This window comes from Tenrec ecaudatus, chromosome 7 (assembly GCF_050624435.1).
Source record: "Tenrec ecaudatus isolate mTenEca1 chromosome 7, mTenEca1.hap1, whole genome shotgun sequence".
NCBI lineage: Eukaryota > Metazoa > Chordata > Mammalia > Afrosoricida > Tenrecidae > Tenrec > Tenrec ecaudatus.
In genome coordinates, this window is record NC_134536.1 from 86,659,728 (window position 1) to 86,686,976 (window position 27,249).

General features: G+C 40.8%; 1 pseudogene; it reads left to right on the top strand.

Annotated features, from left to right (window-relative positions):
* Positions 1 to 200: 200 nt before the first annotated feature.
* On the top strand, positions 201 to 21,177 carry LOC142452417 (ubiquitin-conjugating enzyme E2 variant 1 pseudogene; annotated as a pseudogene).
* The last annotated feature ends 6,072 nt before the right edge of the window (positions 21,178 to 27,249 follow it).

Sequence of the window (27,249 nt, forward strand, 5' to 3'; positions counted from 1 at the left end):
CAGGAAAGGCAAGGCTCACCAAACTATTTATCTCTCCACCCTTCAATTAATCACACATGTGTTTATCAGCCAGGCTGGCACAATAAACTATCCCAGGGCATGCACCAATTCAGGGCCCAGGGCCAGTTTAGAGCTATACACCTAGGTGGGCGGTACAACTGGATTGGCCCAGTCTAGGTCATGTGGGCTTAATTCAGTCAATGGGGTCAACCAGCACCCTTGACCATGCCTCCTCATCACAGGCCCCAAAAGGCTGGAATTTGGAGACCACTGCTCTCTTCAAGTGCAAAGCCAAGGACCAAGGTATTTCTTACCTGAGGAATCTAATACAAGTAGAGCATCCAAACAATAGTCAAGGTCCCACTGTGAGATGCGCATATGTAGAATCCTGGCTCATTCCTCCAACTGTAATAGATTATCAAGGGAGTACACAATTCTGTTTTACCCTATGATAAAAGAAGGAGAATTAAGTATAAGCTAGGGACTCAATTTTGGGGTAATGAAAGAAAGGGAGACCCCATATCCTTTGATATACTTTCTTACTACACCTGTTGCTAAGGAAACCGCTTCCTATCCATACTTTGCACATATTTCCCCCTTTGTTATTCTCACAAAGCAGACAATACCACATTAGAAACATGAGGTCTGGTGACATACATTTGGTGACATTCAAAGCTTTCAAATAATTGGGAAGAGGGTCAGAGACCAGAGTGCATTTAACAGTCAAACCACTTTCTATTATGTGTATTTACTGCCTAAATATGAATAATAGGGGGATGATCCTCTTTCATGCATGCCCATGAGCATCAGAGACCAAAATCAGTTACTTTATAGTGGACTCAGATTCCTGCCAACCCCATGGGAGTCATAGTCGAATTATGCTCAGCAGCATTTTCAATGACTGACTTTTGGGAAATCAGATCTATCTTCCAAGGTGCTTTCATGTGGACAGGAATCTACAACCTTTGGGTTAGCAGAGAAGTGATGGCTGTTTGCACCACCCAGGGATGCCTGAGCATCTGAGAAAAGGTTTCTACAGCTCTAACCCCTTCTCTATCAGAAAGGGGTAATGGAACTCATTCCTCTGAGAAGTGCACAGCACGTGAGAGCTGGAAGGGCAGGCACCACCTCGTTCTTCTCTCCTCATCTTACAGTGAGGAAGCAGAGAGCCTTCCAGCATTATATGGCTACTTCCTAGCTACGTTTAAGATGCTAAGTCATTTTCTGCACATGAAATCCATTATAGGTAAATCTATAGAGACAGTAACTGGATTAATGGTCCCTCGTGGCTTTGGCAAGGGAAGCAGGAGGGGTGCGGTGAGGGTGGGGAATGGGAAGTTAATAATGATGAGTACAAGAATGAAGAAAATGTTCTAAAACTGATGGTGATGTGATTTAACTATTGAATTGCATGATATGTGAACTATATGCCAATAAAACTGTTGAAAGAAAGAGAGACTATAAATCATTTTCTGATCTCCAATGCAGGGGGAAAAAATCTAGGAAATGTCTGATGATTAAAAATCTAAAAACTTAACAAGCAGCCATCCAGCAGGGAAGTAAATAAGCCCACATGGAAGAAGCACACTGGTCTGTGTGATGATGAGATATTGGCAGGATGAGGTATCAGGTATTAAAAGATCCAAAACAACAATATTGATGCGAATGAGGGGGTTTGGAGTGGACCGTTAGATATCCCCCCACAGAAGGGTTATAAGGAAGGAATGATTCAACCAAGATTCAGTATAGCAACAATGAAACACACATCATTCCTCTAGTTCCTGAATGCTTCCCCTGCCCCCATCCCTGCCCCCAAACACCATGACCCAGGTCCAACTTACAAATCTGGCTAGACTGGAGAACACACATTGGTACAGATAAGAGCTCTCGACACATGGAATTCAGGACAGATAAACCCCTCAAGAACAGGAGTGGGAGGAGCAATATCATGAAGGGTGGGGGGTGGTTGAGGAGGGGGAAGGGGGAGAAAAGAGGGAACCCCTCACAAAGTTGGATATATAGCCCCCCGAAAGGGACAAATAACAGAACAGTGGGTGAAGGGAGACAACAGTGTAAGATACAAAATAATAATAACAATATATAATTGATCAAGGATTCACTATATTGAGGGGAGAGGAGCTTACATCAAAGACTCAAGTAGAAAATGTTTTGGAAATGATGATGGCAACATATGTACAAATATGCTTGATACAATTGATGGATGGAATGTTACAAGAGCTTTAAGAGCCCCAATAAAATGTTTTGTTCTCCTAGAGCCCTTGAGTCAGATCAAACAGAAAAACACACAAACTTTCTGCCATGGAGTCATTAGTGACTCACAGGGACCCCAAAAGTCAGAATAGAACTGCCCTTGTGGGTTTCTAATACTGTGGCTCTTCACAGAAGTAGAAAGCCTCATCTTTCTCCACCGGGGAAGCTAGTGGTTTTGAACTGAAGACCTTGCAATTAGCAACCTAAAGTGAGCCCAGGGTGGGGCAGCTCCTTAAATTCACTTGTGCTCAATCAGAAAGTTTCATTTTCATTCACACTCTGGACTTGACGACAATGACTGCTCACTTAATCCACCAATAATATCCATTTCACAGGTTTCTAAGCTCGTTAGGCCTGCAGACACCATGGGGTTTAAGGTTATCTCAGATCTTAGTGGAATTGACATCTCACAGTACTTATTTAACTGTAAGAGTGCTGGAAGGCTGGTGGAATATGCTCTATAAACGTTGTCAAAGTTCTACCAACCAGGAATCTCACTTCTCTTTTATTATTTTTTTGCCTATCTCTTCTCTTTTCAGCTGCCTCTCCTTGCTCTTTATTAGCTATAGTAACACCCAAACAGATGGCACCTGAAGGGAAGAAAGAGAGCAGCAACAAAGAGATGCCCAAGAGAAGAGCCTGGCCCTTGGTGTCAACTCAATGACACAGTTGTTAATGATGATAAAGAAGGTTATACCAATTTGATTTCCCATTAATGAAAATCAAAGTTATATGAAACTAATAGATCAGACTATCATTATCTAGCCCTTTTAGTTTTCTTAATGAGAAATCCCTTAGAATCCCAAAATTTCATTAGAAGTTCCCAAATATTAAACATATATTTCCTTTGTTTTCTGAAATTAGTAGTTTTCCTTTGCACAAATACCTTGATTGAAAAACTTTCAAAACAGGAGAGAGAAAGTGGAACACATCATGGCCCACTAAGTGCCAAGGACAAGATTCCTGCTCAGAGCAGCCAATGCACAGAGAGGACCATAGGGCCGGCCTCACCAGGAAGGACAACGTCCCTCACTGAGCCATAGAGATATGAGGGACAACACTGGTGGCCCAGTGCAGGAATTGTGCCCGATCTGACCCCACCACACTGAGGCGAAATGCTAAGGGCATGCAACAGAGCAGCAAGGGGAGCCAAGCAGTGAAGCCCCCAGGGAATGTCAAAAATAGACTTTGGGGCCAGGTCATGGCACCCCATCAGACTCGCTTGGAAAACATGTTTAAAGGTCAACAAACAGACCTGGAACTGTTTACAGGCTTTTTTTCCCCCCTTGGATTTTTTCTGTTGTTGTTGCTTGGTTTTTTGTTTTCTTTTGTTGTTTGGTTTGGCTCTGCCTTGCTTTTGTGCTTATTATTGTCTCTGCATGACTATCTAGATAAGACAGGCGGGATAAACAATCCAGAGGAAAAAAGAAGACTGGCTCCCGAGGAGGACATGGGAGAGGGCAGACAGGAAGAGGAAGTGCAGGTTAACAAACCTAGGATCAAGGGAACAGCAAGTGATCTACAATCAGTGGCAAGGAGGGTATGGGAGGCCGAAACCCCAACGAAGGCTGAACCTGATAGTAGGACAAGAGGGAAGTAAAAGGAAATAAAGGAAAGAACCAGGAGGCAAAGGCATTTATAGAGGTCTAAATACAGGCATGTACATATGTAAATATATTTCTATATAACGATAGGAAAATAGATCTATGTACGCATATCTACATGTTAAGAATTAAGGTTGCAGATGGACATTGGGCCTCTACTCAAGTACTCCCCCAATGCAAGAACACTTTGTTCTAATAACCTTGTATTCCGTGATGCTCACTTTCCCAGCATGATCACTGAAGACAAAATGGGTGCACAGCAAATGTGGTGAAGAAAACTGATGGTGACTGGATATTAAAAGATATAATTTCTGGAGTCTTAAAGGCTTGAAGACAAACAAGCGGCCATCTAGCTGAGAAGCAACAAAGTCCACCTGGAAGAAGCACAGCAGCCTGTGTGATCATGAGGTGTTGATGGGACCAGGTATCAGACATCAAAGACACAGAACAAAAAATCATATCAAAGTGAATGAGGGGGAGTGCAGAGTGGAGACCCAAAGCCCATCTTTAGACAATTGGATAACCCCTTACAGAAGGGTCACAAGGAAGAGACGAGCCAGTCAGGGTGCAGTGTAGCACTGATGAAACATACAACTTTCCTCTAGTTCAGTGGTTCTCAACCTTCCTAATGCTGCAACCCTTTAATACACGTCCTCATATGGTGACCTCCGAACCATAAAATTATTTTTGTTGCTATTTTATAACTGTAATTTTGCTACTTTTATGAATTGGGTGACCCCTGTGAAAGGGTCATTCAACCCCCAAAGAGGTCATGACCCACAGATGGAGAATTGCTGCTCTAGTTCTTTAATGCTTCCTCCTTCCCAGTATCATGATCCCAATTCTACCTTACAAGTCCGGCTAGACCAGAGCATGTACATGGGTAGAGAAAAGAGCTTGCAACACAGGGAATCCAGGACAGATAAAGCCCTCAGGACCAATAATGAGAGTAGTGATACCAGGAGGGGAAGGGAAAGCGGGGGGAGGGGAAACTGATCACAATGATCTACATATAACCCCCTCTGGGAGACAGACAACAGAAAAGTGGGTGAAAGGAGACATCGGTCAGTGTAAGACATGAAAAAAAATAATAATTATAAATTATCAAGAGTTCATAATGGAGGGAGAGAGAATGAGGGAGGGAGTGAGGGGGAAAATGAGGATTGATATCAAGGGCTCAAGTAGAAAGAAACTGTTTTGAAAATGATGAGGGGAACAAATGTACAAATGTGCTTGACACAATGGATGGATAGATGTATTTTGAAAAGAGCAATATGAGTCCCCAATAAAATATATATTTTTTAATTTCAACACAACAAACTTCAGAAGTCTGTCAAATGTCCTAGGAATTTGGTCCTACTGGTGTTATTTGAAATTCATTGCTGTTGTTGCCAGGTGCTGATAATCTGGTTCCAACTCATGCAGATTCTGTGTACAACAGAACAAAACATTGCCCAGTTCTGTGCCATTCTCATGGTTGCTAAGCTTGAGCCCAGTGTTGTCAATCCATCTGCTGAAGATCTTCCTCTTGTCCATTGACCCTCTATTTTATCAAACATGCCCCTTTTCACAGACTGGTCTCTCTTAATAACAGGTCCAAAATATGTGACACAGAATCTCATTGTCCTAGCTTCTAATGAGAATTCTGACTGTACGTCTTCAAAGACAGTCCATAGTGCTTCTAATATTCTTCACCAACACCTGAATTCAGATGCATCAGTTCTTCTGCTGGCTCCCTTAGTCATTGTTCATCTAACACATGCATTAGTACCATGGCCTGGTCGGGTTCACTTTAGTTCTCCAAGTGACAGCCTTGCTCTTGAATACTTACTGCAAAGAGGTCTTGTGCAGCAGATTTGCCCAATGCAACATAACATTTGACATTTTAATACCTGCTTCCATAAGTCAGAATTGACTCAATGGCAGTGTGTAAATCCATGAGCATTGTGGATTTAGTTGATCCAGGGATTAACTAAAGTTAATCCTTAACATGATCAATCTTTTCTAAATTTATCATGATATTATCCATTGGTCCAGATGTAAGGATTTTAGCTTTCTTGAGTTTGAATTGGAACCCATACTGAAGCTTACAGTCCTTGATCTTCATCAGTGAATGCTTCAGTCCTCCGTCAGCAAGCAAGATTGTGTCATCTTTATAGCAAGGCGCTGATTAACTGTCCTCTGATCCTGATGCCGACTTCTTCAACCAGTACCCCTTCTCAGATTATGTGCTGAAGAATACAGATTAAGTATGAAAAAATGCGACAACCTTGACACATATCTTCCCTCATTTTAAACCATACAATATTCTATTTGAACAACTGCCTCTTGGGTCATGTATAAGTTCCACAAGAGCTCAGTGAGGTGTTCTATAATTCCCATTCTTCAATTCCTATGTACATTAAGATCTGTACAGTCAAATGCCTTTGTATAATCAAAATTATATCTGTGGATTAGTAGCTGGTTTCAGCCAAGATTCCTGATATAAGCTGTGATATTCCTTGTGCTATGTCCCATTTTGAGTCCAGCTTCAATTTCAGGCAGCTCCCTGTTGATGTACTGCTGTAAACATTGTTGAATGATCTTCAGCAAAATTTTACTTGTATATGATATTTTTCTATAATTGCCACACTCTGTTGGGTCTCCTTTCTTTGGGATGGGCACAATTATTGATCTCTTCCAGTGGGTTAACTAGGTCTTCCAAATTTCGTAGCATAGAAGACTGAGTGCTTCCAGTGCTTCATCAGCTTATTGAAACATTTCAATAGATATCCCATCATTCCTAGAGCCTTGTTTTCAATTAATGCCTTCGGTGAAACTTGGGCATTTTCCTTCAGTACCATCTTGATTATAGGCTAACTCTCTAAACGGTTGACTATCCACCATTTCATTAGTTCCATTTATCTTCATACTATTAATCATCCATCTATCCCACCAACAAACACACACACACCTCACACACACAATAAAACACTTCTGCCTTCATGTTGGGGATTTATTTTTAATTCAAGAACTTTAATCCAAAAGAAAAATCCAATATGCTTTATGGTATACAGGAAAACTGGATGCACATCAGGATACATATAATTGGAAATATTCCTGATTGTGTTAGTCTGGATAGACTAGAGATACAAATTCATAAATATACATATCGATGTAAGAGAGAGTTTTATATTAAGAACCAACCCAGTCAAGTCCAAGGTCATAAGTCCTATATTAGCCCATATGTCAGACAACAATCTCTAAAATCCTCTTCAGACTCATGAAACAGATGCAATGATGCCAAATGTAGAAGATCACAGGCCAGTGGGTAGAAAGTCTTTGGTGGTAGAGCATCTCAGTGCTGGCAGGGGTCTCCACATGGCCATCCCAGTTCCCAGGGATGCATCAGGGTTGGTCCATGTGGCATCTCCTCAGGGATGCCTCACAGGGAGTCAGCCTTGTCAGTAGAGTCCCCAAGGGAGTGAACCGAGAGAGATGGGTGTCTTCCGCCTCCAAGGAGGAAGTACAAGATTTCCCAGAATTCTCTGAGAAGGCCATGTCCACATAAGTCTCATTGGCTGTCTCCAGATTGATAGCCTAGACTCCACCCCTACACCCTTAATCCTTACATTGACACCAGATAGTGTAGCTTGCTAATGGAGGCACAGAAAGAGCTAGGCAGCCGCACACTTGTCTGATGATCAAAGAGCAAGAGAGAGGCTCGGCTTGCCAAGCTATTTATCTCTCTGCCCTACAACCAATCTCACGTGTGTTCATTGGCCATGTTGACACAACAAACCTACCTATCACAATCCACCCCTTGCCAACTTGGCACCTGTACACAATTCTCACCAATTGAAGCTTTTCCTTTTGGTTCCAAGTCAGTGCACTGCTTCCTTTAACAGCTAATGCAGTTAGGTTGAAACTAGATGATGAACCAAAAGTAAGAGAAATCTTAGCAAACAAACAACCTAATTTCTAAGTATTTTATTTCCCACACCTGTGTTTTTTAGACAATGTGCTATCCATAATAGCCTCAATTGTTGGTTTCAAATATATTTCATGGAAATTTTCTGATTATACAAGAATTGATATTTGTTCTTTGGAAACCAACTAAGAAACTAGAGGACTTTTTAATTTAAAATCTGGTCATGATGACTCTCTCTACCTATCTATCTATCTATCTATTTATATATATATAATGACTTTTATTTTGGAAAACACCTATTGAGAGAAAATTCACAGCATGTAAGGGCAGCCTAAGGAACTGAAAGCTGAATATGGAAATCTGACTCTAAGGAAAGGAGAGTGAGATGGGGGCTTGTCTGAAATTTTCTGAAAATTCTGTGAAAGTCCAGAATGGTCCAGAAGGCCATCAGAAGTCCTTGTCCTAAAATTGTACATTTGACTAATTCAACATCTCTCAGACTATGCTGATCTATGACTCCCCATCCTAGACCTTGGGTGAGGGCGGCCATCAGCATTCAAGTCTTCTGCTCAAACTCAGCATTGGATTTCATAGCACGAAGTTGATTCTTCAGTCCATTGCAGTGCCTATAATTTAGCAGGCCTACCTATTTTTGAGTCCAAACATCCATTCAACCACTGGATGGTTGAATCATGCCATTCAAGCACTCCAGAAGAAATACTTTCATGGCACCTGTCAAGTGGAGGCAGAGACTCCAGTCTGCCTTTCTTGAGGCAAGAAGGATAACCATGAGCTCTAGCTCACAGTCTGTGAAAGAATTCAACTCTAAATTATGGAAACCCACCTTCTCTATGCCATCATCTCTCATTACATTTGAGTCTGGGAAAACACCTCTTCCCTGTAGATTCATCTCTATTTATAGTCAGTGTGGCAGTTACATAATCTTGTGTCAACTTGAGGGTATTAAGAGTGAAGGGGTGGAGTCTAGCCTGTCAATTGGGCTACAGCCTGATGATGCCTCCTTATGAGCGCACCTTCTCATGAGGATTCTGGGAACTTCCTCTCTTTCTGTTTTCATTTTCCTATTGGCAAGCCACACTGAGACCTTCCAGGAGTCCCTCTCCCTACTTTATCTTCCTGCTGAAGAGCCACACTCAGAGAGCTAGAGAAGCCATAATGAAGACTCGCACCAATACTGAGATACTTCCACCACCACTGGATCCACAGGACTTTTTTCACCCACGGGCCTGTCCTCTTCTTGCATCTGGCATCACAGCATGAGCTCCAGGACCATCATGACTTCAGCAGCCAGATCCATGCAGAGAGCACCTTCATCAATTTTTAGTAAAATTTAGGTCTAAAATCTCTGCCCTCTGCTATTGTACCTAGTGAATAAGGAACCAAAAATCACCTCATTGTCTCTCAAGGAATTTATTATATATTCATCTTACTTATTAAGCGTGAAAACACAAAGTCCTAAGTTTTAACTATATGAACCGAATACCAATTAATATTTATGAAAAGGAAAGACTAACTTACAAGTTAAAAAGGTATGTTTCTATTAGTTCTGCCTGCCTTCTGGCAAATTATTGCTGTAAAATAATCTGTCTTGACAGAACATAAATAGAATTTGTTGAATATAGAATTATCCTGGAAATAGTGAGATAAAAAAACAAAGTGCATGTGTTTTATTTATTTTTCCTTTTCTCCTTACAAACTTTTGGTACGTGACCTTTAGCAGTGGCTCAGTACATCTGTGTTTATGTCTGTGTGTGCAGAGAGATAGAGAAACAGATGGACAGTAAGAATATCAGGCACTTGGAGAGTTAGCTGACCATTTGTAATGGAAGTCAGATAATCTATCTTAAAATTCAGAGACATGTTGGGGATAATTCTAGATTTGCCATATTATTCAAGCTTTAACTTGAAATACACCCACAAAGCATAACCTTCGGCCTCTGCATAAGTTAGAGATGATTTAATTCATCAAAGTAAAACTGCTCACATATAAGTAAATAAAGTATTTTTACTTCATTTAGGTTCTCAAATCATGGAAATGCAGAGACATGTTGTATTTATCCTGTATCTTCTGAAACATAGCATTACATTAAGACAATGAAGAAAGCATTATACTAGAAAAAGGAATGTCTAAGTTCTTGTTCTTGGTTCTCCAACTGACTAGCTAGTCTCTGCAGTTCCAAGTCTAACGGAATTGTGACACATTCAAAGCTGAGGACTTCGCTTCGACATAGAGGAAACAGTAACTATTTGTGAGTTAATGGAGGGGGGGATCTATTATTCTAGTTGAACATCATAACATGGTTCTCTGGAGTTGAGTAGATATTTCTATTCTAGAGCCCATAAATATTAGTAAGTATGGAATTTGTGGTGGACATTTACAATGTGTTCCAGAATTTTGAAAGAGCTTCACTGGCTACTTGGGAGATAAAAGTGCTCAGCTGCTATCCGAAAGATTAGCAATTCAAATCCACCAGTCTTTCTGTGGACATTTGTAGTCATTTGCCCCCATAAAGAGCGCCAAACCCCAAACCAAATTCACTGCCGTCAAGTCGATTCTGGCAAATAGCCAACTGCTGCTGTGGTTCTCCAAGGCTGTAAATCTCGACAGCAGTAGACTACCTCCTCCTTCCCCTGAGCAGCGGCTGGTGATGTCCACCTGCTGTGTTGGCAGTTAGCACCGCAACTTGTAACCCACCACAAGCCTAGCCCTCCTCCCACAACAAATACAGCCCTGTAAAGCCTGTGAGGCAGTTCTACTCTGTTCTATAGGGCTGCTATGAATTTCAATTAACCCAATGGCAATGAGTTATTTATAAATGAAGATGAAAACTAACATTGTTTTCGCTGAACTCCATCCCTTCCCAAAAGCAAGCGTGCAAGGAGCTTTATGGTTTCTATTTTACTAAGTAGTAAACTAAAAGTGAGAGTAGTGAAATAATTTACTGAAATTCACAGAGCTAGAAAACAAGTGAGCCAAAATTTCACCCAAGACCGACAGATTCCAGAAAGATGTTTCTTTGTACTGCATCCTGGCACCTCGACATTTTCATGTCAGCATGTGTATTAGGGGCTATAACTCCCCCAGGGCAAGGAGTGAGTTCTGTTCACTGTTTTCCTAGTTCCCATTCTCAAAACTCACTGCCATCACGTTTATGCTCACTCACAGCAATCTCCTGTGGGTTTCTGAGACTGTCATTGTTTACAGGAGTAAAAAGCCCGCCTATCTCCCACGGAGCTGCCAGTGGCTTCAAACTGCTCACCACGCAGATCACAGCTCAACACATAACCACCACACCACCAGGACACCCTAGTTCCAATACCCTGATAAATCAAATTCTGTTGTGTGAAGGGAACTCATGTTTGGCAACACATCACTTCTCAAGCCATATTAGAAATGTGCTCTTGGATATGTTTGACCCGCAGGGCAGCTGAACAGAATTTCATCTGAAATAGCCTCATCTGTTTAGCCCAATTTGCCTACCCACATTTTCCCTATGTGCCGTCCTGTGTGAAAGGTTAAGAAGCAGTGCGTCACTTGTCAATGTGAGCCGGGAAAATTATGTGCTCTTAGCAGGAAGGTGATTTTAAGGGTTGGTGGAATGGGCTGCTTGCAGCATTTGAGATTTGGAGACCATTAGCCCCAGTTTAAGTGGAAACCAAGAGAAACAATGGACACCAGGATAATGGATTGCCTGAATCAAAATGGGCCATAGAGAGGCCTTTGTACGGACACGCGAGAAGAAACCACATCCCAACAGTAAAGAAGGGAGAGATGAGACTGTATGGCTTATGCGCGGGGTAGATGGAACCGAGGGAGACCTGAGGAGCAATGTGACTTTTCTAGGATCAGGACACAAATTGGTTTTGCCGAGTAGTATGAAAACTATAGTGAATCCGAATAGATTATTCAAGTCCTCATGTAACTGGTCATAATGACCACTTACAGTCATTAGTTGATTCTGACTCATAGTGATCCTACAGGATAGAGTAGAACTGCCCTTTTGGTTATCAGAGACTTGAAATCTTTCTGGGAGTAGACAGTCTCTTCTGTCTTCCAAGCAGCAGCTGTTAAGTTAAAACTACTTTTCTTATGGTTAGCAGCCCAGTGCAAAGCCCACTATACCAAGAGGACTCCATGTAAGACACCACTCAGAAGAGATTGGGTTTAGGAGCCAGCCTCTTGATGGCCATTTATGAGTCCAGCCCCTTTCTTCCATGCTTTGAAAGCATCTTACTGCTGTGAGCACATGCTCTTCCCTGCTCTTTGTCAAGTTATGCGCTGCTTCCCAACCTTCACCACAATGTGGCATGCACAGAAAATGATCATGTTTGTAGGAAAATTGGGATAAACAGAGGAAGCAAAAAAAAATTTTTTTTAAGAATTGGTGCTAGAAGAAAGAAATGGAATGTGAAGGGGATTGCTCCGTGAACAAGTGTCTCCTTTCTCATCATCCTTTCTCATCTGGGTGTGCCTGGTGACTGCCATTACTGAAGAATTCTGATCCAAAAGAGCGCAGAAACCGGAGCAGCATTTCACATTCTCATGGAAAGTGAATGAACTCTTGAAACTGTTGCTCTGAGATCACCCTTTAATCTTAAACTAAAAATATTCTCTGCCGTGTTCTTTAAACAAAACAGCAGTTTAGCTTCATTAGTTAAAAAAAGTGTCAGCTTTGAACATTATACTATTTTAACGCTCTCTACGTGGGATACCTCATAAACACAGTGACCCTAGCTGCCCCTACGGGTTTCCAAGACTGCCACTCCTCATGGGAGTAGAAAGCCTCATCTTTTTCCTAAGGAGTGGCTGGAGGCTTCAAACTGCTGACTTTGTACTTAGCAGCCCAATGTAACCCTGTGAGTTGGAACTGATTCCATGGCAGTGAGTGATAAGGAATCAAATCGACAGCTCCAACGGTGAGACTGAAAATTTGGGGGGACAGTGAGTTTATTCTAATGGTAGAGAAACGGTTTTGATACCGAGGGTGAGAATGGTTACATGATTTGAAAAATGTAATCAATGTTGATGAATTAGACATATATAAATTGTTGATTTGATTAATGTGCTGTGCTTATTTTCAGCAATGATAGACTAAAATTCATTATTTAAAATAAAGAATCTGAATCTCAGAGTGGTTAAGGAATTTGCCCAATATTATACATCTGGTAAGAAACAGCCAGACTCAACCCCAGCTGTCTGATTCTAAAACTCACCCTCTTCCCACTATGCCTTGTTGCCTCAGCCCACATAGGCTTTGTCTGAGAGGCAGATGTTCCCCTTCATCTTTCTTAATAAATGTCTTCAAATGAAGAAAAGTAAAGCTAAGACTTAGCTAACTCCCAAAACCCTGTGGCAGCTTAACCAATTCATGGTGATAAAATGTTTTGAAAATGCCAGAGCAGTCCCCTGACTGCCAAGTGATTTGGTGGAGCTCTGAGGCCTGGTATGAAAGGCTCCACAGAGTTCCCATATCCCACAACAGCTGCTGAGAAGGATGTAAGAGGAGCAAGAAGCCTTCTCTTGGGAGGAGCCTTCAGAAATCTGGAGCGATGGGACAGGAGGAAGACACTTAACAACAGAACTGTTTCCTTTAACAAAGAGAGAGAAATAAGCTGTAAGCTTCTAAAAGTTTCTTAACAATACTTTATAAAACATTTGAAGAGAAAGTTTATTTGGAAGAACCATGGATTGCTTCAGAAGAATTTAAGTGGCATAAATTGAGCCTCTGGTAGAAGGTTAAGAGAAAAAGAAACTAAATTCTCCCCAAATGTTGGTGAGCAACATAAAGCAACAAACAGCTCAACGATCAGAAAGAATAATGTCTGGGGTCTTAAAATTTCATCTTAAAATAAGTGAGGTATCAGCTAAATCCACACAGAAGTACACCAGCCTCTGTGATCCAAGAATTACAAATAATAAAATCCAAGACCAGAGGAGGGAATGGTAATAGGGTTTAAACACTGAGTACTTGGTTTGCAGATAACAGTAAAATCCCAAAATTCATTTTCAGGGTTCCCACGTGGATTGAGCCTCCAGAGAACTGCCTCTGATCACTGAGCAGGCATGTAAATAGCCTTGCTATCAGACAGAGCGCATCAGAAAGTGGATAATGCAGATACAGTTAGATTGAAATTTAACACCCTATCCTTTGTTCTCCATTTTGACCCATTTACATTTTTCTAATTTTTATTATTTTTCTGCTTTATTTTTGATTGAGGTTTTTATCTTTTTTATTTTGTTAGTATCGTTGCAACTTTCTGAAGTTGGTGGGTTTTTTCTCTTCTTTGTTTTGCTTTTGGGTTTTTAAAATATGTTTTTCTTTATATAGAATCCAGGATAGGTAAATCTACAGAGACAGTAACTGGATTAATAGTTTTTTAGAGCTATGACAGAAGTTGGTGGGAATGGGGAGCTAATAAATATGAGTACAAGCATGAAGAAAACATTTTGAAATTGATAGTAGTGATGATTGTAGAACTCTCTCAATATGTTTAAACCACTAAGTTGTGTGATATGTGATTTGTATGTCAATAAAATTGCTATAAAAATTTTAAGTACCTACCATTGCTTAGACCAGTGAGCATCTAGCTTCTTCCAGAATTATCATTTGACTGTAAACCTCAGAGAGCCATCCAGAGGAAATATGGCTTGAGTCAGTGGCATTTGTTCACATCAGAGCATATCAATTTTAACATGACTTTTCAAGCTTCATCTGTAGAAAAAGATGATAAAACAAACCAACTGCCGCAAAATCTGTTCTGACTATGGCAACTCATAGGGCAGAATAGAACTGCTACCTTGGGTTTCTTAGATTTTAAATCTTTACAGTAGCAGAAAGTATCAACTTTCTACTGGGGGGCAGTAGTTTTAGGTTCACACTGACCTTGTAGTTAGCTGCCCAACTTGTAACCCACTCTGACAGCAGGGCACGTTGTGAAGAGAAAGTGGAAAAGCTCAACAATAGCAGTCAAACCAAGGCCAGGAACTAACTGTGGAACAGACCATCAATTGCTCATATGTAAGCTCAAGTTGAAGTTGAAGAAAATCCAAGCAAGTCCAAGAGAAGCAAAATAGAGCCTTGAGCAAATCACACTTGAATTTCAAGAATACCACAGGAACAGATGTCACTCATTGAACACTAATGACAGACGACCTGACAGGCTTGGACATTACATCAAGAACATCATAGATGAATAAAAGGAAAGATCATGAAAAAGACAAGAAAGTAAGAAAAGATAAAAGTGGACACCAAGAGAGACTCTGAAACTTGCTCTTGAACACAGAAACGGTGACGTAAAAGAGTTGAACAGAATATCTCAAGTAGCAGCTCAAGAAGACTCAGTAAAATGTCATAGTGATATGTGAGGGGAAAAACTGGAGTTAGAAAGCCAATAAAGGAAGAACACGCTCAACGTATCTCAAGCATAAAGAACTGAAGGAAAATTCAAGCGTTCAAGTTGCAATATGGAAGGATTATATGGGCAAAACATTCAATGATGCAGGAAGTATCAAAGAAGATGGGAAAATGCAGTCACTAAACCAAAAATAATTGGAACATTTGTCATGTGGATCCTACCAGACTACGCCTAACATTGAGAAAAATCAGATTTCTAGAGCGCTTCATTGTGCTCATGGAGAATCTGTACATTGATTGAGAGACAACCATTCCCACAGAGCAAAGGGATACCACATACTTCAGAATCATGGAAGGCATGTGTCAGTGTTATATCTTTTCACCACGCTTATTCAATCTGTTTGCTGAAAAAATAATCCAAGAAGTTGGACTATTTAAAGAAGAATGCAGCATCAGGGTTGGAGGAAAACTCACTAACAACCTTTGATATGCAACCTTGTTGGCTGAAAGTCAAGAGAATTTGAAGCACCTACTGATGAGGACCAAAGACTACATTCTTCATCATGGGTTATAATTCAATGTACAGAAAACAAAAATCATCAGTAAACAGTATCATGATAGATAGAGAAAAAGATTGAAGTTGTCAAGGGGAAAAAAAAGAAGTTGTCAAGTTCATTTTTCTTGGATCAATAATCTATGCTCATGGAAGCAACAGTCCAGAAATCAAAGGATACATTCCACTGGGTAAATCTGCAGCACAAACACATCTAAAGTATTGAAGAGCAAAGATGTCACTTTAAGGACTAAAAGTGTGCCTAACTGTCCCAAGCCACGGTGTTTTCAATCAACTCATATGCATATGAAAATTGAAGAAGAAAGATTGCAGCAGAATTGATGCATTTTAATCCTGGTGTTGAAGAACATTGAAAGTACCATGGGCTACTAGAAGAAATAAGCCTGTCTTTAAAGAAGTACAGCAGAGTGCTCTTAAAATAAAAGATGAAAGGACTTGAGCTTACGTTCTTTGGACATGTTGTCAGGAGAGACTAGTCCCTGAAAAAGGACACCATGAGGAAGACTTTCAACAAAATGAATTGGCACAGTGGCTGCAACAATGGATTCAAAGATGACAATGGTGAGGATGCCACAGGACCAGGCTGTGTTTCATTCTGTTATAGAATGAAGACAGGCCAACTCAACAGCAACTAATAACAAGATGACTCTGCTAATGAGATTGACTGGCAATTGCTAAATTTATGGGAGCAACCAGGCTGTCATCACCCAAAAGGCTAGCGGGCACTCATTCTTAGATCACTCAGGAGAGTTACATGAGAAAGACCAGAAGTGTGGAAGTCTCTGTAGGACTAAGCTGAGAACTGAATGTCATTTCCACCAAATACTATTGATCAAAGCATGTCACAAGGCCAGCCCAGGTTCAAGATACCTGGAAGAAACATACACTATCTCTTTATGAGAGGCATTGCACTGGACGCCTTACCAAAGGACATGGATTAATGGTGCAAAATAATTGTGAGTCTTGATACAAAAAATACATGTAGGGTTTAGATTAAAGGACAATCCTTCCTTTTTCCTTCCTTGTACCATTATTTTACTTTCCTGATCTCCTGTTACATAACAAATCCAAATCTCTAAAAGTTTTTGCTTCTTGGCTCTGCTAAACTCTACTGAGATGATCTGGTCAGCAAGGCTTTAGACAGCTCCCTCTATCTGCTTAGCGTTTTTTAAAATGTCAAATATCTTGCTGAGGCAAGGCAAATAACATTTGGAAAATAACAGACTTTCAGAGCCTTCAAAATCCAGTTTGTATTTTTCCCTAAATTAACAATACAATTTTCATAAATTCCAAAATCCAAGTCACTCTGATATTCTTGGCATACTATTTGCTCTCAATAGCTTCAAGCTTACTTTTAAATCTTTTGTAATCCTGCTGGAAATCATTAAACAGTGAATCATAGAAGCTCTCTGGTGGCCTCCAATAATGATTTTACCATCCACACCACAATTTTTTTTTAAGTTTCATTTAATAAATTTAGTCCATTGCTGAGATTACTTCTTGGGAAGGTCCTAATTTTTTTCCTACTGTGTCTTCAGGAGGAGACTGGGAGTCCCTGGCACCAGAAACCCTGCAGGGCGCAGCTGCTATCCTCTGATCAGCCTAGGTGCCTTCTCCAGGAAATGCACACACACACACAAACACACACACACACATTCCTGCTACGTTGGCCCTTTTCCACATCCTGGAATTTGTTCTGAGATATTCCTTGCTTCCCCTCTTATATCTCTCTCTCACTTGCAGAACTTCAAGAAAGGAGTTCATTCTAGTTCAAAGTTGTGGCCTGCATTGGAGGACTGAGCTGTTTGGAACTTTGTTTTTTCATATATAGCTTAGTTCCTAGTAAAATCCTGAAAATATACCAACACCACACTCCATAATTCAAATATTAATGAAAACGATCATTTGTGAAGAGTTGCCAAATCTCTTTGCAATGTCCATGCATCACCATCCCCTTTCTCCTAAGGTATCATCTTTCTTCTTGCCCAGAGGCAGAGGTAGCCCTAGTTCAAGGTCCATTCCACTGGTCTTTACTTCAGTCGATTTACTCCACAAATATCACACTATCAGGATCTTTTCTTTTCATTTCAATCTCAACTCCTTTGGGTCCATGTCTTGGCCTACAGACATAACCAAGAATTCACATATCCAAAATAAGCCTTTCAATTTATCTTCTGCCTTCTCCCTGCTGCCTATATTACCTTACCACCTCGCTATTTCAGTTCTTATCAACTCTTCATCATGATCATCTGTCTTCAGCCCTCACCATTCCACTGAATCAATGGAGCCTAATAGAAACACTTTTTTCTCAGCCTCTTTTCATGTGTCTATCAGCAGTATTTATAACTCACAATAATTGCCTCCTTCTTTAAACTCTTAGCTGGACTTGGGAGAAAATTCCATTTTCTAGTGCTATTACTTCTGTGTCTGCTCTTCTTTAGTCTCTTCCAGAGACTTCTCTTCTTCCAATTATTCCTTAAATGTTGACCTTCCTGGTGTGTAAGTCCAGGTTACTAGAAAAACAAATTCATAGACACAAATATGTGTATAAGAAAGAGCTTTCTAAACCCAGAGCAATGGAATACTGAGAAAACAGTCCAGTCCAGTCCAGATCAAGTCCATAAGTCTGATATTAGCCCATGTGTCCAATACCAATCTATAAAGTCCACTTCAGATTCACAAAACACATGCAATGACAGCAAATGCAGGAAGATCACAGGTCAGTGGGTAGAAATCTTCTGGATCCAGTGGCAGTGGAAGCATCTCAGTGCTGGCAGGCGTCTCCACATGGCTCCTCCAGCAACAGTGCTCTAGCGTAGCTCCATGTGTCTTGTCTCAGGAATGTCTTGCAGGGAGTGAGCTTGTGTCCTACCTCCAGCAAGCTATTTATCTCCTTAGGCCTCTAAATGAGGCCATCAAACTGCGACCTGATTGACAGGTTGCAGTGTAGCCGCTACCCCCCATGCCTTCACTGGTAATAGTCTCGAATTGACAACAGATTATGTAACCACCACACTTTGTGATTCTCCTTGGGTAATGTGCACCTTACTCACCCACCCCACTGGACATTTCATATTAGAAGCCCTATAGATTTGAAAGCTCAACACTTCCCAAACCAAACGTATCTTCTTCCTGTCCTCAGCTCCCTACCCAACTTGTTCTTCTTTCTGCATTCCTCATCTGAGTTACCAGAAATACCACTGATTGTTTCCCCGTGACCATTTCCAACTTTTGTGGTAATAGAAAGTTCAATTGGGTAATAACTATGCAGCTAAAGACTATTTCCCAGACTTCCTTGCACCAAGATATAGTCATGTGACTAGATTATTACAAATGGAACATGAGCACAAGTAGTGCAACTTCCAGATCGTTCCCTTAAAAACAAAAGAAGGCTCTTCCATCTTTCTCCTCCATGGGCAGGCTGGGAGAAAATAAGAGGAAATAAGAAAATAAATGGAAATAGCTTTCATGTCCGACACTGTCAAACCACTGTACCATCACTGGGTCACCTTCCCAGACTCACCTGGAAGAGAACCATTAAATTCTACTTTGTTTAAACCAACAAAACTTGGGATTCTCTGTTTCAACAGCCTCACATATATCACAACAAAAATATCCATGCAACACTGATTTGCTTTATCTCTTCTTAGAACTGCTTGTCTTCAAATGCAATGAATCTTGCCTCCTAAACCAACTTTCTTAACCATGTTTTACCTGAATCAGTTGCCCTTGATCTCCCTTCTTCACTGTTGCAATAACTTCTCCCTTCTTCCACTCCCCTGCCTTACTGCTGTTGGAGCTTCTGCGGAAAAGCACATCTACTTCCTTTGCCTACAAGACAAAGTCAAATCCTTCAGCATGCTTTTCAAGGTCCTCCAAAACCACTGTAGCCTCAATTTTCCTGTACTTCCCACCATTCAAAAATATCTGGTTTATTAGTTACTAGTTCTGAAACATGCTATATACTTTTAAGTTATTTTACATTATCCATACTCTTGTTTGTGCTTCAAGTCTTTTCTCTAGACCATTCCACCTCTGGCCTTACTCAATATGTAAGGTTCAGTTCAAATATTTCACGTGTCTGGAACGTTCCTAATTATCTCAATATCAACATTCTTGTTAATTCAAAGGAGTGCATACAAATTTCCAGGCCAACTTTTCTTACATCATACTTAATTATTTGCTTATAATTCTTTATGTCACATGAGAACAAGAGTTCTTCAGAAGTAAGGACCATTCCTCTTTGTATTCTCAGTTCCTATCAAAGTGATACTGCTAAGAATTACAGCTAACACTTACTCTACATTATACACATTAATACTCAATAATCTTATAGGTATCATCATTACTAGCTATATTCAAAAAAGGAAGAAATTGAGACACACAAAGATTAAGTAATAAGCACAGAGGAGGCATGCAAACCTAGGCAGTCTGATTTTAGATTTTCCCTCTTAACCACACTGCAATCTCTCTTATCATCTATGGGTGGCAAACATTTTAGACCAACTCATGTAATACCCATTCCAATGCCTTTGCTCTGGCTTTTATGTATTATGGGATTAGAAAGCGAAAACTGTCTTAGGTGTTATTTAGATTCTAACAAGTGGTTGCATTTGTAAAAGGCTTTGATCTGGAGCTGGGTTATATGGAGAAACAGGCCAGACAGAAGATATCCATATGCTAGTGTATTCTGTGGCTAAAACCACATGGACTGGAAAAGATAGTGGGAGGCAACCATTTCCGGACTCAAAAGGCAGTTTTCTGCATATTGACTCAATTATTCAGAAAAGACTGAGGATCTGCATCAAGAACCTCACTCTAAAGTCTGTTTCTTCAGCAGCCCAAAGAGTCTGGGAATATCCGTAAACCAAAACCCATCGACTTGATTTTGATTCATATGGTAGAGTTTAGAACTATAAGGTTGCAAATGCTGTAAATAAATTTGCACAGGGAGCAACGCAAGATGGCAGCCACCACGGGCTCGGACAATTTACGAAAACCGGATATACAGCCTTAAAATAGAATGTGGACCTAAATACCCAGAAGAACCCCCCTTTGTAAGATTTGTAACAAAAATTAATATGAATGGAGTTAATAGTTCTAATGGAGTGGTGGACCCCAGAGCCATATCAGTGCTAGCAAAATGGCAGAATTCCTACAGCATCAAAGTTGTCCTGCAAGAGCTCCGGCGCCTAATGATGTCTAAAGAAAACATGAAGCTCCCTCAGCCACCCGAAGGACAGTGTTACAGCAATTAATCACCAAGAGAAACCACAGGCCCTCCCCTCCCCCATTCGATTTAAGCAGTCTTCATTTTCCACGGTAGTACATTTTTTAGATAACGTCTTGTAGACCTCAAAGTACTGGACAGGAAGCTCCCATTCAAGGGCAAGTTATCTTAAGACACTGTACATGATACTAATGTTTTGTCCATTTGAAATATATAAGGTGTGCTCTAAAAAAAAAAAAGAAATTTGCACAGGAATTGACACGACTTTCTCTCATCAAGAGGCTGATGGGTTCAAACCACTGGCCTTTTGATAGGCCGCTGAGCACTTTAGCCACTGCACCACCAGGACTTCTTTGAGCTATGCATACTTTTCAAAACGTCTTTTTGCCTAATTAGCCAATATGAAGTCTGTTGTTTCCTGCTAACAACTTCAGCAGTGTGGTAATGAGTCTGAAAAGTGAAGTCTGTGAGTCTGGGGTGTTCAATCATCTAACTCAGGGGCGTCCAACTCAATGAAAACGCAGGCCTTTTTTTGAAAACAGGCAAGATTCACATTTACAGATTTTGTTAAATTTACATTTTGAAGTCAGGAATATGGATTCTGGAATGTGGATAGGATAATTAAAACACTACATAATTGCTTTTATTTAAACATTTATTTTTTAAATGTATTTATAAAACTAAAATTACTCTTTTTTTTAACCTGAAACTTGCCAGCCCTTTCCTCCTACTAGTCTTCACTTGTGTTGTGACTGGAAAATATAACAAAGTAACAAAATGTTGGCCGGCTTACAAACATGATGCACAAGAGTAATGGCTTCCCTCTAAAAATGTTAACTAGAGCTGCCGCCGATAGGTAACAGCACAACCCAGAGAGCTCTTTTTAACCTTTTCACTATTGGGATCTGTTTACATTGCGTGACACTGAGAGTGGCAGACACGTCGCTTCCAAACATTGCTGGAACTGAGTCAGTGCGTTTATACATGTCCATAGGCCCCCAGGAAAGGCGCTGGACCACGTGGACACTCCTCTTCAGTAGATAAAGGGTTAACAAGGGAATTGTGTACCGTATTGTCTCAAGTTCCCCTAAGCACTATTTTCTTCATAACAATTTTTTCTATTTTCATTTTATTTCAGAGCATCACGGACCACAAAAAAAAATATCTCGGGGGCCACATGTGGCCCGCAGCTGCCAGTTTGACACCCCTGATCTAACTCATTCCAAATGTCCCCATTTTCTATTCTAGGATTTTGCTGTCCTGTACCTTGAGATCCTTGAGAGATCTGATAAAACTATAAGTTCAGCTATGTTGTAATTCAGCAACTCATAAGAATAGACCCTGAATATTATTTTCAGCTACATAAATCCTTTGGCGATAAGAAATAAAAAGTAGGGGGAAGGGAGCACTAGAACTGATTGCGACGATGAATAGACAACTCTTCTTTAAAAGTGACTTAACAATGGTAAGTGGACTTTTATATCAAGAAAACTACTAAGACAGCTCCAAAGCTGACCAATGGCTACTATGGGTGAGGGAGGAAGATTTTTTTCTTAGAAGGGCATCAAGTTTATGTTAATAAACTTATGTGCTGGAATAATTTGGAAAAGGAGATCAATAATTGATGCATAACAGAGTATGACCAATGGCACTAAACCATACGTAGAGATGAATTTGAATCGGAGCGTGTTTTCGCTGTGGTGCTGGTGGTTGCTTTAAAAGCCTCACAGGTTTCATATCGATGTTGTTGTCATAAGTGCTGACAGATTGGTTAGAGAGTGTTTTGTTGTGTATATTTTTGCCACAGTTAAATAATAATAATTTCACTAATATCTTTGCCACAGCTAGGAAACTAAAAATGAACATAGTGAAGAAGAAATGTGTTGAAAGTGATTGTGGTGATGACTGCACAATTCTTTTTTTTAAAATCATTTTATTGGGGGCTCATACAACTCTTATCACAATCCATACATACATCCATTGTGTCAAGCACATTTGTACATTTGTCTGTACAATTCTCACTGATATGATTTAACTGTTGAATTGTATGCTATGTAGAAGTACCAATAAAACTGTAATTTTTAAAGAAGAAAAAGTAAGTAATAATTATCCAGAATAGTCTTACAAATGTGATAGTCATTGTCATCCATTGAATTTACAATTTGAAGTTGGTATTTGGTTGTTTTTTAAATACTCCCCCTGCTTGGTGTGCCGACAAGGAGTGGGGAGCCAGTGGAGAGGCGTGAGGTTCGGCCCCCATACCAGCTACACGGACAACTGCTCCTCCCCCAGAAGAATTTACTTGAAAGGGCAGCTGAAGCTGCAGCTAGGGGAGAGGGGCATGTTTGATCAGAGCAAATTGGAGCAAATGAAGGGGGAGGAAGAGAGAGTGGAGCACATCCTGGCCCATCAGGCCTGAAGGACGATATCCCCGCTCTGAACAGCCAATGGACAGAGTGGACAATATGGGTGATCCCACTACGAGACACACCATCCCTTGATGGCTCAGGGCTCTAAGGGGGACAACACTGGAGAGTCCGTGTGGGGACTGGACCATACTGACCCTGTGACACCAAGGCAAACCACTAAAAGCGTGCGGCAGAGCAACTGTGGGAGCAGAGCAGGGAGCCCCCGAGAGAGTACAAAGGACAGACTTTGGGGCCAAAGCATGATACCTCATTGGACCTGACTGAATGACATGCCTAGAGATCAAAAATCAGACCTGGATCTATTTACAGGTTTTTCTTTTTAAAAATTTTTTTCTTTTAATTAATTCATTCTTCTATGGGGAATTGGTTTCCTTTTTGTTGTCATCTCTGTGTTCTCACTCATTGCCTATCTTGCTATGACTTGATTTTTGGTGCATATTATTATCCCTACAGATCTATCTAGATAAGATAGACTGGATGAATAGTCTGGAGGAGAAAACAACAGGACCAATGGTTCCGGGTAGACACGGGGGAGGGCAGGAGGGGGTAAGGAGGTGGTGCTGACCAACCCAGGGACAGGGGAGTAATAAGTGATCCAAAATCAGTAGCAAGGAGGATGTGAGAGGCCTGGTAGGGATTCAGCAAGGGCAAGGTAATCGAGAGAAATTACTGAAACCCAAATGAAGACTGAGCATGATAGTGGGACAAGAAGAAAGTAAAAGGAAATAGAGGAAAGAACTAGGTGACAAAAGGTATTTACAGAGGTCTAAAGACTGGAATGTACATATGTAAATATATTTATATGAGTGTGAGGAAACAGATTCATGTGCATCTATTTATAGGTTTAGTATTAAGGCAGCAGATGGACATTGGGCCTCCACTCAAGCACTTACTCAATGCAAGAACATGTTGTTCTATTAAATTGGCATTCCATTCCAGGATGCACACCTTCCCAACACAATCGCTGAAGAAAAATGTGTGCATAAGCAAATGTAGTGAAGAAAGCTGACAGTGCCCAACTATCAAAAGATATAGCGTCTGGGGTCTTAAACACTTGAAGATAAACAAGTGGCCATCTATCTGAGAAGCATCAAAGCCCACATGGAAGAAGCACACCAGCCTGTCTGACCACAAGATGTAGAAGGGACCAGTTATCAGATATCAAAGAACTAAAAATCATATCATTGTAAATGTGGGTGAGTGTAGAGTGGAGACTCAAAGCCCAATGGTAGCCAACTGGACACTGCCTTACTGAAGGGTTATGGGGAGGTGATGAGCCAGTCAGGGTGCAGAGTAGCAACGATGAAACATATAACTTTCCTCTAGTTTTAAATGCTTCCTCCCCCCGCCTCCCCACTATCATGATCCCAATTCTACCTTACAAATCTGGCTAGACCAGAGGATGTACATAGGCACAGATAGCAACTGGAAACACAAGGAATCCAGGACAGATAACTCCTTCAGGACCAGTGGTGAGAGTGGCGATGCCTGGAGGGTGGAGAGAATATGGGATAGAAAGGGGGAACTGATTACAAGAATCTACGTATAGCCTCCTCCCTGGGGAGGGACAGCAGAGAAGAAGGTGGGGGGAGACATCGGACAGTTTAATATATGACAAAATAATAATAATTTATGAATTATGAAGGGTTCATGAGGTAGGGGGGAGTGGGGAGGGAGGGGGGAAATGAGCAGCAGATATTCAGAGCTCAAGTTTTGAGAATGATGATGGCAACAAATGTATATATGTTCTTGACACGATGGATGTATGTATGGATTGTGATAAGAATTGTACGAGCCCCCAATAAAATGATTTTTTTTTAAAGATTCCCCTGCTTGAAGCACTTAGCCAACCTACTGGGCTTCTCTTCTTCAGGTGCCACACATATTGCTATTGTTGCAACAGCAACTCACTCTGAAAGACTTGCACAGGTCAAAATGTAAGCAACTCTCTGCCTCAGGTAACGAGAACTGCCAGTGTCCATCTCTAATAACTAGATTCTTACTACTTTCAAACCAGCCATATATTCAATCACAGACTCCCATTTCCTTTGGAGTCTGCTTAATTTGAATGTGTTCAATACATGGGAAAAATGAACACATAGATGTTTGAATATCCAAGAGGTAGACTGTGACAAAGACTGCTAGCTGTCTATCCTTTCATTCATTTCTTAGCCCCATCCTTCCTAACAGAGCTCTAAGTTTATTTGGGATGGCAAAGCAGCCCGTTAAAAAGTCACATTTGTTTTATTATCTTTAGCAGCTGACTGTCTATGTTGCTAAGGTTGGTCATGTGTCTAAGGTCTGACCAATAAGACATATGGTTTGTTGATATGATTTGGGACTTCTGGTTAAGGGAAAGGAGGAAGCCTCTTTTTATCGTCCTGCTTTTCATCTTGCTTCTAGCCTGCATCACCACTATTCCTGGCCCTCTTGGGGTATCAGAGACACTGAGGATGAAAATTGCGGACTACTGGAGTGGAGCAGAAGATGCCTGTGGAGTTTAGGCTACCTACTTCCAGACTTCAGTTACATGAGAGAGAGATTAAATCCACTCTTCCTTAATATTCTGCTATTTGGGACTTCCCTATTAGATGAACCCTAATCTAACCCTAGGAGCCCTGAGATTTAAATGCTCATTTGCTAACTGAAGGGCTGGCAGCTCAAATCCATCAGCTTCCCCATGGAAGAGAGATATGAGTGTGCTTACCGGAAGATTTGCAGGCTTAGTAACCCTCTGGGGCAGTTCTGCTCTGTTCTATATAGTTGCTATGGATCAAAATTGACTGGAAAGTGGTAGGCTGGGATATTTGGGCTTTTTTTAGAAGGGGTCCTAGCTGAATTTCCAGATTAAGACAGACAGTAAAGAAAACCCTGGTGATCCAATTACAAATATTAGCTGATGAAAACCCTGCCATCACAACAGAATATTATTTGATATGATTCTGGAAGATGAGCCTGCTAGGTTGAAAGACATCAATGAACTCAAGCATGCTGCTGACGAGAGGATGGCGTTGAATCAGGCAGTATCTAGTTCTATTGTCCATGGGGTTTTCAGGAGTGGGAGCTGGCTGGAAGGCAATGAATAACAACATGACTACATCAACTGAGACTTCCTAACATTTAAATCAGAAAACACAAACCAAGTTGCTGCATCCCATTGCTCTCACGAATCTGAGTCCATTTTTCAGGTTCAGGCAAAGCAAGCTTTTACAGGCTAGCTTACCCACCTGGGTGAATAGAAGGATTCCGCATCACCGCAGCTTTGTCTGGCTTGAAATGTTCACTCATGCATATTTTGGAATGCATTTGGACACTGCGAATCCTAAAGGAATAGGACTCTGTGAAAATGGTACAGATCAAATAAGCAAACATTGCTTAAAAGACATGTGTAACAGGTCATTTGATCATAAACTGGCTCTTAGAAACAGCTTGCAGCCACTTCACAGAGGTTTCCATATTCTTTGCTACAACTGCAAAGTAAGTCTTCCACAAGCCAATCTGTGAAGCCTCCAGAGGGGATCTGAGACTCTGAGAACAATTTCTTGTTGATGTTTATAGTGTTGGGCTTTCTGGTCCTACAGGAAATTTTATGACTCAGAGTGCTGGCACCTTCTTCTTTTTTTATTGCCATCATCATTTTCTTTATTTTTTAATCATTTTATTAGGGGCTCATACAACTCTTATCACAATCCATACATACATACATTGTGTCAAGCACATTTGTACATTCATTGCCCTCATCTATATCAAAACGTTTGCTCTCCATTTAAGCCCTTTACATCAGGCTCTCATTTTTTTTCCCATCCCTCCCCGCTCCCCCTCCCTCATGAACCCTTGATAATTTATAAATTATTG